The sequence below is a fragment of the Natrix helvetica genome (assembly GCF_964273705.1).
Source record: "Natrix helvetica genome assembly, chromosome: W".
NCBI classification, from domain to species: Eukaryota; Metazoa; Chordata; class Lepidosauria; order Squamata; family Natricidae; genus Natrix; species Natrix helvetica.
The window spans coordinates 56893005-56905629 of NC_138555.1; positions in this window are offsets into that span (position 1 = coordinate 56893005).

Below are 12625 nucleotides of genomic sequence, written 5' to 3' on the forward strand. Positions count from 1 at the left end.
CTCAGGCAAAAGTGGTGGAACCCCAGGCAACAACAATCAGTCACCTGAATCATATGACAGTAAGGACAAGGGAAAAAATGACCCAATGGTGAGTGAATCAATTCACCCTTTCCTTTTTCCAATACGCCTCACAGCCCCAAAAACAGGAAACCAGGGGAATTTTCAAGCCCTAATAGACTCAGGTTGCACGAGGTGCTTGATCAACCTAAGCACAGTCCTGAAACTGGGGATCAGAGCAAAAAGACTGGCCCACCCGATCCAGTTCGAGAAGGTTGATGGGTCCCTAATGGGAGGAGCCTATGCCACCCACCTGACTGAACCAGTGAGGCTAGAGCTAGTGGATCACTGGTAAGTAATTCGATTCATAATAGCCCCCAAAATGACAGATGCAGTCATACTGGGACTTTCCTGGCTAGACAAGTAGGGAACGACTATCTGGTGGCAAGGGGGTACCCGCAGATTTAGGATATCAAGGGGCCCCCAACCTCTCCCACACCAGCAAGCAGAAACACCACCCACACTGGAAACCCCCCCCCCCCAAAAAAAGCCCACAAGAACAGCTGGCAACCACATCCGACAAAACCCCAGAGGACGAACTGATTCCAATGGAATATCAGGACCTCGCAGAAGTATTCAGCGAGGCCGAGTGCGATGTTCTGCCTCCCCACCGGGAGACAGACTGTGCCATCGAAATCATCCCCGGGGCAAAACTACCGAAGCCCAAACTGTATGCCATGATGCCCCTGGAAATGCAAGAGATGCACAAATACATAGACAAAAACCTTGCAAGGGGGTTCATTGAGCCAGCCAAGCCACAGGTCGCAGCACCAGTCCTCTTCAAAGAAAAAAAAGATGGAAACATGAGATTGCGTGTGGACTTTTGAGAGATTAATGGGGTGTGCGGACACAACGTATATCATCTCCCCCTCATGAAGGACATGCTATCTCATCTGGCCATGGGAAAAGTCTTCACCAAACGCGACCTCAGAGAAGCATACTACCGAGTACATATCAGAGAGGGAGATGAGTGGAAAGCAGTGTTCAACTGCCCCCTAGGGAGCTTTCAATTCAAAGTGATGCCTTTCGGACTGCAGGGGGCCCCAGCAGTATTCATGCAGTTAATAAACGAGGTGCTGCACGAGCACCTCTACAAGGGGGTCCTCGTCTACCTAGATGACATCCTTATCTACACTGAGAACATGGACGACCATGTACCCCTGGTCCGCCAAGTACTGAAAAAACTTCTCACAGCCAACCTGTACGTCAAGGTATCAAAATGCGAATTCCACCTTGCACGGTTAGACTACCTGGGTTACCGAGTGTCAAATGAGGGAATAGAGATAGACCCAGCCAAAGTGCAAGCCGTGCTAAGCTGGCAACCCCCTCGCACCCGCAGACAGCTACAAAGCTTCCTAGGTTTCGGAAACTTCTACAGACAATTCATCCCCTCCTTTGCAAAGATTTCCAAACCCCTGACAGACCTCCTGAAGACAGGGAACCCAGGAACAAAACCTCATCCAGGACAACCCCTACAGTGGGACCTCACCTGCCAAGAGGCGTTCGAAACACTAAAAGAAATGTTTGCAAAGGAACCAGTGCTGAAGCATCCTGACCCCAAACAACCCTTCGTGATCAAGGCAGATGCCAGCGACATGGCAGTGGGAGTGGTGCTACTGCAAAGAAACAACCAATGAAACTTACAACCCTGCACCTACACCTCCCGCAAGCTCACAGACACAGAGAGATGATGGGCCGCATGGGAAAAAGAGGCTTTCGCATTGAGATGGGCACTGCTAACCTGGAGACACCTGTTGGAAGGGGTCCAGAAACTGTTTGAACTCTGGACTGACCACAAAAATCTGGAAGCGCTTAGGACTCCACGGAAACTATCACCCAAACAAGTCAATACTTCAACCGTTTTGATTTTGTTTTAAAGCACATTCCAGGGGCGATGAACTTTCTAGCTGACACCCTGTCCCGTCAGGATGCCATCATTCCCTCTACTCAAAGAGCTGCCCAAGTAACCACCAGGCGGCAATGCTGTGACCGGCAAAACCAACCCGCAAGCATCCTAACCACAAGGCTAAAAACCAAACTGCTAGCAGACCCCTGGTTCTGAAAAAAAATACATCTTGACAAAAAGAGATGACCTTGCATGGAAGGGGACGAAACTCTACATCCCAGAATCCCTACGCACCCTAATTCTCCAGAGGAGCCACGACGCCAAACCAGCAGGCCACTTTGGGTTCCTAAAGACTTTACACTTAGCCCAGAGGCAATTCTGGTGGCCTGGCATAAATAAAGATCTGGATAGTTACCTGAAATGTTGCACCATCTGCGCCACAATGAAGAGACAACCGGGAAAAAACCCCGGACTGCTGCAAACAGTAGCAGAGCCAACGAGGCTGTGGCAGGAGATCGCAATGGACTTTATAGTATAGTTGCCGAAAAGTGGGGGAAACACAGTGATTTGGACTGTAATAGACTTGTTCTCCAAACAGGCACACTTCATACCCTGCAGTGGACTACCTGTGAGAAAAATTATCCGAGGAAGTCAAAGGAGCATTCACAAAGGTCGTTATCAGATCCCCTGCCTGAGTAAGACCATTAGGCATTTCCCTTAAGGGAAACATATTTTCCTTTTTAGTCTTCGATCTTGTTACTCTAGCAGAAGGGTCATAACCCCTAGCTTCCTTCCTGAGCTGCCTATACTGATGTGTAGCCAACAGCTCACCATCGCTCAAACCCTCTTCTGCAACATCCGCAGCCCCGGCCTCCACCATATTATAAGGCGGCGGGCGAGGGCACATAGCAAACTCCAAAGGATCCCAGCCCTTCCTATTGCTACCCGGAGGAAATGGATCAAACCATTGGACGTGATACCACGGTTCCACATATAACACCTGCATCTTTAGTTTCTTTTTCTCCAAAATTACTTTCAACTCATATATCCAGATTCTGTCAGCCTCACCAAACTTATTCCACCTATAATTTGGCTTTACCAAGATGTATTTGGGCCACTCCTGTGTGCAATACCAAATCATCATGATTTTATCCAGCTTTGCAGTGTAGGCTTTTAACCAATCCTCCCCCCACTGAGCTAACAACTCCCCCAAGTGGGAAGAGGGGGGTATGGACGGGATCTGTTGTTCCTTCTCAGCCCCGAAACAAAACCTTGCCACCCAAGACCTGGACATCCTGCTCTTACAGACCCACTGCTAATAGCTACAAATATGTTTCCCGCCTGCCTGCACACTTGCAACTGCTTAATTACTGCTTGTCAGCTAAAAATATATTTTTAGATGGCTTGCAGAAAATAGCTTATGAGCAAACAAATCATACACGCTCTCGTTCACACACACTTCAAACCAGTACTTGTGTATAAGCTTAAACAGTTACTCACCAAATCCCGCAGAAGCACCCAGCAGCAGGTCACCCACACAGCAGTTTGTTGCCCAAAATCTCCTTGGTCCAGGGAAACAGCAGGACAGCCACTGGAAAGCCCCTTAACCGAAGTCCGGCCCACAGAACACATGCGAGGGTACCTCTGCATCGGTCAGGGGCCATCTGACCGATCCCAGCACAAGCCCCCAAATTGTGAGAAAAATTATCCCAGATAATTTTATAAATAGAAAGAAAACCAAAACAAAGAGATTAAAAGCAACAAAAAGCTTTATTTATTGATAAGAGGCTTCTTATCAATAGACTGCATGCGCATGTAGGATTCTCTAGGCAAAAAGAGAATGGTTACAGGTGGAACAAGTAACTCTTAAATACACAAAGTGACATCTCAATATACGTCATCAAGCAATTACAAAAATACATGTGTGTGTTGCATGTGATCCGTGTTCGTGCTGGGTAACAATGTTGACAGGTATCATGCGACTGGCACGGAAATATCATGTCTCAAAATACATTTGAATATTTTTAGGTAGTTTCCAGCAATATCAATGTGAAACATCCGCTGCCCCCTCCAGAATGTCCCCAGAACATCCCAGAGAACTTATGATCTTGTACGTTCTCAAGTCTTAAACAATAGCATGATACTGGCCACCTTCCATCAAAACATCTCTGGAACATAGGGGACTTGCCAAGGGGACTTCCAAAACCCATTAGGATATTTTCAGCCAGGTCATCATAACCTCGGCCCATCAACTTCTGCATTTTAGTTCCAATTTGGTGTTTTAGACTTTATCCAAATAACCCAATTCATCCTTTTTCTCACAATTCACCCTCTCTCCAATTAGAACAGTTATTTGGGAAACCTTGGAAATTAACTCAATTCTCAATCTCTTGCATCATAATTCTAGCTTCCCTATTGCTTAATTTCTTCTTCTTAGAGCACTTAGATCCTTTAAAGCAATACAAGTAGCACTGGCTATATAAAGGAGCACATCTTACGCAAACACAAGTTATCAGGCATAACACAATGATCCCTATGGCTCCCACAAACACCTCTTTCAACCAGGAAAAGTCTGGTAATCATGAAGTCAAGAGGCTCCAAATACCCCTGAAGGCTGAGCTTTCAGTTACATGCCTTAAATGAGTGGTTATATTATGCAAAGCTTTCAACTTAGCTTCAATGAATTGGGATCGGTCTCCAATCTTGAAACAGCAAAGCCCTTCAAATTCCTTGCACCCATGGCCTATTCGTAACAATAGGTAATCAATTGTGATTCGATTCTGCAATACTGATTTGCGAATCTCACCCATCTCATCTGCCAATGCTGCAATGGCTGATGAAGTTTCATTAATGTTCTTAGATAAAGCACAAGCAAGATGGCCAATCTGAGTGGCATTGTAGTGGTGCTATTCCTAGGATTGCAGCTTCAACTTTATCCAAGACTACAACCTCGTCACTGCATCCTGCATCGTAAGCATCACTAAATATAGAGCGCTTATCCCTTTATGCATGTAATTGAATATTCTGTGTGATATTCACTGGCTGAATAACCCATCCAATAGGACCCCCAAAGTCCACTGGCTGAATAACCCACTGTGGCTTCTTCTTCCTCATAGATGGGTCCTCGTGTTCATGTTCTTTCCCCATATCATGTGTATGAACTGGATGTTCATGTGCATAGGTTCCATCCACAGGTTCTTTAACTGCTCCAGTATCCTCTGCATCATGGTTAGGATGTGTATCGTGATCATGATCATGATGTGTATGGGGAGGTATCACATTCTGCTTCTATGATAAAGGTCTTGATTTATCATCACATAATAAAAAGCAGTCGTCTGATTAATATCTCACCCCACTGCCATATATGTAGTCAGGCGTCCTATAGTACAGGGACCACCTATGACATGTGAGGGCACATATGCATAGGCAAGTAAACCCCAAAACAAAAACCATCCTTTTGGTAAATACAGCACCGGTCCCGTTGCTTCTACCTCTTCCATCTCAGTGCATGTGATGGGATGATCAGTGGGTACTAACACATAGATTACCTTCTCCTGTCTCTTTTCAAAATGGAGTTTCAGACTCAAAATGGAGTTTTAGACTTTATCCAAATAACCCAATTCATCCTTTTTCTCACACTACCCTTGGCTCACAAGCTGGCTAAACTGTTTGTGAAGCATATCTACCGACTGCATGGAGTACCTCGAAGAATTATTTCAGACAGAAGGCTCCAGTTCACGGCTATGTTCTGGAGGGAGTTCCTGCGGTCCATTGGGTCATCTCAGGGTCTTAGTTCAGCTTTTCATCAGAGCACCAATGTGGCAGCAGAGAGACTGAACGCCATGATAGAGCAGTACCTGAGGTGTTACATGAACTATCAGCAGTCCAATGGGGAGACCTTTTATCTTTTGCTGAGGTTGCATACAATAATGCTGTTCACAGTAGCACAGGACTCACGCCATTCAAAATAGTGAGCGGTATGGACTTTGTCCCAATGCCTGAGTATCCAAGGGATCCCCCCTTCTCAGTCAGCTTGACTGATTGGATGTCGATGCTGAAAGCAACCTGGGAGAATGTCAAAAAAGCACTGGCTAAAGCGGCACAAACCTTTAAAAAACAGGCAGACAAACACTGGGCTCTGCAACGGCCATTCCGGGTGGGAGAGAAGGTTTACCTCTCCACAAAATATTTGAGATTAAAACTGCCTAGCAAGAAACTGGGCCCAAAGTTTATGGGACCATTCCCCGTAGTAAAGATCATCAACCCAGTCACAGTGCAATTGAAACTGCCTCGATTGTTGGGGAAGATACTGTCACGATGTTAAAAAGTTTGCTAGGCCTGAACTGACATTCAAGAGTTAAACTAAGAAAGCTTTATTGCGCAGGTCATAAAACAAAATGTTATCTGAAAGTGATTTATTGCGCATGCGTCACACATTCCAGAATTCCTTTGTTTTTTGTCCGATTGCCAGGGAGCTGGCAACCGGAGCTTTTATTATCAAAATGTAACCAATTAGTTATTTTCTATTTTATTTTATTATTAAAGTTTGTTTATTAATTAGAATACTTCTTAAAGACTTTTATTTCTTTTCTTAATATCTCAAAAGATATGCGGAAGGGAATCAGCCCGGTCCATTGATCTCAGATTTCCCCAGGGCGTTTTTTTCCCCTGACAGATACACCCAGCATTTCATAGTAGCCTCTTAAAACCTGTGATCGGATCCACTCTGCGACCACTACCCCGGGAGCCCCTGGGCCCTATGGTCATAGGGGGCCAAACCCATTATGAAGTTCAATGAGTCCTTGATTCAAGGTGGCACAGGAGACAACTCCAATACTTAATCAAGTGGAAGGGCTACCACTTATCAGAGGCATCTTGGGTGAAAAGTAGAAATATCCAGGCTGATTGCCTTATAGCAAAATTCCATGCACAAAATCCAAGCAAGCCTGGGGGAGGGACATATCCCTAAGTTATACACCTGTACTCAAATTGCTTTGTTTTACACAGGTCGCTTTTGGGAAGTGAGGGGAGCCGGATGTCAATTTGTAAAGCATTGCCATGACTATTATCAGTGTGGCACTGGAGGGAGGATTCCATGCATACCTTCAGTCTCATATTTCTACAATCTAGTTGGTGAATATGATTTATGACGCAGGGCAGAAGGGGGAGTTAGGAGGGTAAAGTTCAAATGCAATTAAGCGGAAGCCAGTTTAGACTCCACAGAAGTAATGCTAAGATGTTGATCCTAATAAATGAATGGGTTTTGTTTGAACTCTGTCTCAAGGCTCGTAAATTAATTAGGTCATCTCTTGGGAACTTCACAGCTGTTTCATTAGTGTAGTAATTGGGAGGGGGAATAGTTAGGAGTAGAATTGTAGAATGTGTTGTCATAATAGAACATTCCTTTCTAGAAGCCCAAGGTCATCTTTTGTCTCTGCACCTCTGCACCTGACTGGAACTAGATGGTTGGAAATGCCAGTGTGGCAGAGGAAGATTGGACCATGTGATGGACTTATGGGTGTGAGGCAAGGTTTTGGACTTTAAACTGGGTGGTAACCCAGGAAGCTTTCAGATTCGGGATTGCTACAGATGTGCCAACATGTCTCTCTTATTAAATTGGAAGGTTAAGGATAGTTCTGCCTTGGACTCTGATTTATTTCTGGATGACATTTGAAATGCTGACAGCAGCAGCAGCAGAAGCGGCGGCGGCGGCAGCTGAAGCACAATCCAGTCAGTTCCAGCTCTCCCTTTCTCAAGCATGGCACCTGAGGCCGCCTCACCTCCTTCTGCCCCGCGGAAAAAAGAGCAGCTCCACTCTCACACCCTTCCGCTGACGCTGCTCGGCCTGAAACATAAGGATCGTGGAGGAAAGCATTTTCAGGCCGAGAAGCAGCAGCGGAGAGAACGGAGACCTCCTGAGCTGTGGGACAGGTGGGGTGAGAGGTGAGTGAGCGGCGACTGGGCGGGCAGGGAGTGTAAGCAGGGGCAGGCCAGGGGAGGACTTGGCCTGAAACAGCAGCTTTGTTCTCTTTGACAGCCACCTTGTTGGCAATGGGATGGGGAAAAATCCATACATTAGAGGGGGGGAGAAGGCTGTCCCTAGCAGAAGCTTGGCCTTTGCAAAAAATGGGCCATTTTTTCACAAAAATGGGGGCATTTTCCCCTTCCCCCATCCCTGCTGAAGCCTGCAGAGTGCTTCTGGGAGCTGGAAGAAGGGGAAAATGCTTCCATTTTTGTGAAAAATGGCCCATATTTTGCCCGGGTTTTTTGCAAAAAATGGGGGTATTTTTCCTTTCCCCCAGCCCTGCTGAAGCCTGCAGAGTGCTGCTGGGGACTGGAGGAAGGGAAAAATATATCAGCTTTTGCGAAAAACAGCCCGTTTTACACCCATTTTTGCAAAAAATGGGATGCAGGAGCAGGGCTTCTGGAGGCCAAAAATGGCTGTATTTGGTGTATAAGGTGCACCAACATTCCCACGCTCTTCTGGGGGGGGGGGAGGTGCATCTTATACTCCAAAAAATATGGTAGTATTGTTTTGTGTGCTGGTTTCATCCTTATGTAGTGCATGCAATTAAAGACTTACTTTCTGTGTCTCTTCTTTGTGTAGGTCACTCATTGGATCAAGGTGGTCAGTCAGTGATGTTGAATGTTGACAGGCAGGACAGTCATCTTCCTTCTGTAAGTAGCTCTTTTATTGTTTTCTGTACTTATGTTATTCTTATTTAAGTAGTAAGTGCACAAAATAATAAATTTCCTGTTTTATATCTTCTTTTTGTAGGTCATTCATTGGGGCAAAGAATTCAGTGACATCAACTTGGCCACTCCCACCCGGTCACATGATTGCCAAGCCACTCCCACCCGGTCACATGATTGCCAAGCCACTCCCACCTGGTCACATGATTGCCAAGCCATTCCCACCCAGTCACATGACTGCCAAGCCACGCCCACAAAATTAAGCCACACTCACAAAATAAGCCATGCCCACAGAACCGGTAGTAAAAAAATTTGAAACCCACCACTGCACAGGAAGTCATGGCCTGCTCAGAGCCCAGTTTGGAGGAGGAGGAGTTGGAACTGCGACCATCTGAAAGAGAAGGCATGCTAGGGGCTGAGGATGATGCTGTTCCGGGCCCCTCAGGCATTGGGGGAGGTGGTTGACCAGACAAAGAGCTGCCTGCCTGCACAGACACAGGGTGTCTGAAACAGACCTACTAACAAAAGAGGTGGAGTTGCATTATATATAAAAGATCATTAGATCTCTACAGAAATGCACATAACCAAGGATGAAAACTTCCTAGAATGCATATTGGTCAATATAAAAGAAAAAAAAAGAATGACATTGCTGTAGGTGTATACCACAGGCCACCCAACCAAGCAGAAGAAATAGATAAACCTTTTGCTAATCAATTTACAAATGTATGTAGAAAACATACCACAGCAGTAATGGGAGACTTTAACTACCCTGATATCAACTGGGAGACAAACTCTGCAGCAAATGGGAGATCGAACAAATTCCTAACCAATTTAGCTGAAAAATTTGTCATCCAAAAGGTAGAGGAGGGAACTAGAGGAAAAACTATACCAGACCTAATTCTTACTAATAGAGAAGAAGTGATAGGGGGAGTTGAAGTTGCCAAAACCCAGGGCGAGAGTGACCATGTCATACTGGAATTCAATATAATGCAAACACAAGCAATAGAATATAATCCAACCAGTATCTTAAACTTTAAAAGAGCTGATTTTAACAAACTCAGAGAAATCTCAGGAAAAATTCCATAGATGAAAATTCTACAAAAGAAAACAACTCAACTAACATGGGCAACTCTGAAAAATATCATAAAAGCCAGTTCAAAAAAATACCCCTGAAAAAGAAAAACAAGAAATCCAAGAAGAAACCAGCATGGTTGCACAAAGATCTCTTTGATAAACTGAAAGAGAAAAAGGACAAGTACAAAAAATGGAAAGAAGGACACATAACTAAGGCAGAATATCAACAGATAGCCCAAATCAGCAAAGATGATGTCAGGAAAGCAAAGGCTCAGAATGAACTAAGATTTGCAACAAAAATCAAATATAATTAAAAAAAGTTTCTTTCAACATATAAATAAAAAGAAAAAAGTCATGGAAACAATTGGTCCATTAATGGAAGAATATGGGAAGGAAGTAGTGGTTAGTAGAGAGAAAACAGAGCTGCTTAACTCATTCTTTGCATCAGTCTTCATGCAAAAAGAAACTATAGCCCAACCAGTGACGTGCGGTGAGGTTTATGACTGGTGAGGCACTGACACAGTGCTGGGTTTCAAATATTTTTAGACTTGTGGACTTCAACTCCCAGAATTCCACAGCCAGGCATGCTCAGTTCCAATTTAAAGCGACAGCATTTGTTTTTCTCCTTTGCTCCTTCTTTCTTTTTCTTTTTCTTCTCCTTCCCCTCCTTCCTTCCTCTCTCCCTTCCTCCCCCTCTCTCAAACACACACACACACACACACAGAAGTTGGATTGGACTACCTCTCCTACCCCTTCCCTCTCTCACTCACTCTCAAACAAACCCCCAAACACACAAAAGTTGGATTGGATATCTTTTCCAGTGGCTTGAAAGCAGCTCCTCTGCCATCCCCCCCCCCCATTCCCCTGCTGCCTTTCCCAAACACCTCCACCATTGCAAATGCAGCCTGCTGTCTGGGTGGGAAATGCCTGGAACACAATAAAGCCCACCCACCACCTCCTGCTGGCAGGCTGGGGTGAGAGGAGAGGCAGAGAAGCCGGAGGGGAGCCGAGCCGAGCCTTCCAAAAGAAAGAGGCTGGGGGGAAGTGTGTGTACTACAGCATGGCTCTTTGCCTGGCTTCCTGCCTCCTCCTGTGGTCTCCTCAGTGCTCGCTTGTGCTCTCCCTCCCCAAGTGTAGTTTGATTGCAGGTGGAGCCACGTTGCCTTTTAAAACTTGTAATCAGTGAAGCTGGGCTAGATTTTTATATAGTTTTATCCAGCTGTGTGTGTGTGAGAGAGAGAAATGAATGGGGGCCTTGGGAGGAAGTCACTACACTTGGGGAGGGAGAGCACCAGTGAGGTTAAGCAGAGTCATCCACGGTGAGGCAGCAACTAGCTCAGCTTTTTCCTTTTACTTTTTTTTTTCATGATGAGAGTGGTGAGGCTGTGCCTCACCTGCCTCACCTGACTGCACGTCACTGAGCCCAACATACCAAAAACATAACCATAACAGTCTAGAAATAAAATTTAAACTAAGCAAGAAAATGGTAAAAGAACACCTATCCACTCTAGATGAGTTCAAATCACTGGGACCTGATGGATTACATCCCAGAGTTCTGAAGGAGCTGACAGATGTTATCTCAGAAACATTATACCATAACTTTCAAAAATCCTGTAGCACTGGGGAACTACCAGAGGATTGGAAAATCCTCCAAAAAGGAAAAAGGGACGTGTGTAGATAAAAGTTAAATGGATTAGTAAATTGGGTTTGGATAGTAAAGATCTTAATTGAAAGATAATCAAATACAAGTCAACATATTGGGGATGATCGTATTAGGAAGATTTTATATGCAGAATTTATTAAAATACAAGTGAGGTGTATGTTGCCTGTTTTATCTCATGTAACGATCAAACTGAATTGCAATAGGTACTCCACAGTAAGAACTTCAACTAAAAGATAATTAAGTGTAGACTGATACAATTGAGATATGATATGTAGTAACAGAGGAATAAGAAATGTGTCAGGCCTGTAATTATATTCTTTTTAGGATCTTTGGCCTGCCACACTTTTTAATAATTCTCTATGCTGTTTCATTAGTGTAGTAGTTGGGAGGGGGGAATAGAAAGGAGTAGGATTGTAGAATGGATTGTTGACATTCTTTTGTAGAAGCCAAGGTCATCTTTTGTCTCCGCACATCGACACCTGGCCGGAAGAAGATGGGTGTACATGCCAGCGTGGAAGATGATGATTGGAACATGTGATGGATTTGTGGGTGTGGGGAGAGATCATGAACTTTCAACTGGTTGAACTTAGAGGATGTAATTTAGAGTTGAAATTTTCCATAGCCGTACTAACATGCCTGCGGAATAAATTGCACCTTAAAGGATGTTTTGCCTTGGACAATGATTTATTTCTGCATGGTATATAGAACCCTAACATTATTTCAACTCTCTACTTTAAAAATATTTCACTAGCTCCCTCCCCCTATCAAGGGGGAAGGGCTGGTGATCGAAGATCTGGGGATGGGGTCTCGGCATTCCCAACGCTGACCGGGACAGCGTAAATATCAGCGAAGAATAAATGAGAAGCTTTTGGTGATAAGAAGCTGAGTGCGGAACTTCAAAGGCAATGGAATGCTGCTTCCAGTTTAATTGCATCAGGAGGAATGCAGGAGGAGACACGACAAGACGAAGGAAGGTGGCAGAAAGATTTCTTCAGCAAATTGTGAGTGCATGCTCCCTCTCCTTCCCCCCAGCTTGGAAACAAGGCTTGGGAAAAAAAAACCCTAGAACAGAGGTTTGGGCTCCTTCCAGACGGCAATAAATGAAATGGCTTGTCACCCTGCAACTAGTTGGGAGAAAGATTCCCTTTCAAAATGGGAATTTCAAAGGAGGCAGGAAGAAGGGATTTTTCCAGCATCTGTCACTTGCAAGCCACCACAAATGGGGCTGCAACCAGTAAATGAAGCAAATTGGGCAGTAAATTGGGCTTTCCTCCCAGGACTTGGATGGAAGA